General features: G+C 37.7%; 1 non-coding gene across 1 annotated transcript; it reads right to left on the bottom strand.

Annotated features, from left to right (window-relative positions):
• Positions 1-262: 262 nt before the first annotated feature.
• On the bottom strand, positions 263-369 carry LOC145633313 (small nucleolar RNA R71). Its single transcript, XR_014112646.1, has one exon. It is a non-coding gene; the product is annotated as a small nucleolar RNA R71 (small nucleolar RNA).
• Positions 370-2,346: the final 1,977 nt, after the last annotated feature.

Below are 2,346 nucleotides of genomic sequence, written 5' to 3'. Positions count from 1 at the left end.
TCATACAGTTATCTCCAATGATTCTTTTTTGGGTTCACCGAATGATTGCCCTGTGACTCACATTGATAGTTTTTTGGAGAAGTGTGACACTATGAAGCTCAATGGTGTCACTGATGATGCTATTAGACTACGCCTTTTCCCTTTTTCACTACGTGATAGAGCAAGGGAGTGGTTACAAGATGAAGGTATCGGTTCCTTTGATACGTGGGACAAGCTTGTCAAGGCCTTCTTAGTCAAATTCTTGGGGCAAGAGAAAACCGCGAAATTAAGGAACGAGCTATCCACCTTCCATCAATCCGATGATGAGTCTTTATATGAGGCATGGAGAAGGTTTAAGCGATTGCAGAGACAATGCCCTCATCATGGCATTCCAGAGTGGATGTTGATCCAAAAATTCTATAATGGTTTGACTCATGAGTTTCGCATATACATTGATGTTGCGTCCGGAGGTTCTATAATGACTAAGAACCCAACTAATGCAAAGGATCTGATTGAGAAGATGACAGCTAATGATAATTACCATCCAAGGGGACGAAATGCTATCAACATAGGTAATAAACATGATGTTGATGCTCTAACCATGTTGACTAGTTCTGTGCAGGCACTAACTCATAAAGTCAATCAACTCCAAGCTGAGTCCCCTCGACCCTCGATGGAAACATGTTAGATGTGTGGATTGCAAGGCCATACTGCGCGAGAGTGTCAACCCAATTATGATGGAATGACGATTGAGCAAGCTAATGCTTTTTATACCACGATCTCCACAAGGCCATTTAATGAAGGGTGGAGAAATCATCAAGGTTTCTCATATATGAACAATCAAGCTCAAGTGAATCCTCCACCACCACCCGTTTTTCAAGCAAGGGCACCTATTAATCATCAATCCATGCACCAACCACTACCTCAATCTTCAAATCTTGAATCCATTATGGAGACTTTTGCTACCTCCCAATGTCAACAACAAGAGCTTATATCAAAGCAATTTGAGCTACAAGCAAAGCAAAATGAATATTTTTAAAACTCGATTCAATTGCTTGTTGCTCAAAATAAGAGGATAGAAACTCATATTTCTCAACTTTCACAACAAGTGAGTCATCTAACAACTCTTCAAGATCAAGCGAAAGTCCAACCCAAACAATGCAATGCAATTTTCGTGAAGAGAGATGAATTGACTACGGGAGGATTAGAGGATAAAGTGTGCAATCTGGAGTCGAAAACAGAAATGCATGTGAATGAAGGTCTTAAATATGTTGCCCCACAAGCCTATGAGGAACCGATGCCCTTCCCGCAAAGGTTATCAAAAGTCGTGCTTGATAAGCATTTTGGGAAGTATTCTGAGACTCTTAAGAAGGTATATGCTACCATTCCTTTTTCCGATCTTGTAATTCAAATGCCTCAATTTGCAAATTTTGTGAAAGGAATTCTAGATCACGATCATAATGATAAGAAATTAGAAAGTTTGGTAGTAAAGGAGAAATGTCTTGATCTTTTACATGATAGCTTACCACCTAAATTGCATGATCTTGGTAGTTTTACTATCCCTTGTATGATAAACAAAACATATTTTGATAGGGTCTTGTGTGATCTGGGTGCTAGTGTTAACTTAATTCCTTCTTCAGTGTATGACAAATTAGGTTTGAAAAACCTTAAACCCTCTCCTATATCTCTTCATATGGCTGATAGAATTGTTAGACTCCCTAAGGGTGTAGTTGAAGATGTATTAGTTGGGATTGGTGAACTTGTTTTTCCTGTTGACTTTGTTGTAGTGGATATGAAAGAAGACCATAAGATCCCACTTATCTTTGGTCTCCCTTTTCTTGCTACAAGTCAAGTTTTAATAGATGTTCCTAAAGGACAAGTGACCATTAGAGCTCAGGATAAACAAGTTGTGTTTAAGCTTTTCAATGACCATAATTTTACTTTTGATGGTGGTACTTGTTTGAGAATTGATGCTACTAACCCTTTGGTTGATAAGTGTATTTCTAATAAATATCTTGTGAGCAAAAATGACAATATTCCACCGCATGATGGGTTTAGCTATAGCAAAATAAGCTCAGTTACAAAGCACATCACATCTAATTTGAAGAAGTCGTTTGATGGTGGATATATTAATGAGAAATACCATGGAGTATCTTCTCCGTGTGGTGACCCAGGTTGAGCTACTAAAGGAGGTCGAGCTTATGACCTTAAAAACAAGCGCTTCTTGGGAGGCAACCCAATTATTATTTTATTTACTCTTAATTTAGCTTTCTTTCCTTAGTTCTTTTTATTTATTATAATTTTTTATTTTATTTTATTTTTATGAGCTTATGACTTTGTTATTTACTCACGTTTTGTGCAGTAGAT

Source organism: Chenopodium album, chromosome 5 (assembly GCF_948465745.1).
Source record: "Chenopodium album chromosome 5, dcCheAlbu1.1, whole genome shotgun sequence".
Lineage (NCBI taxonomy): Eukaryota > Viridiplantae > Streptophyta > Magnoliopsida > Caryophyllales > Amaranthaceae > Chenopodium > Chenopodium album.
The sequence above is the reverse complement of the archived record's forward strand: the minus strand, read 5'-3'. Positions and strand labels throughout refer to the sequence as shown.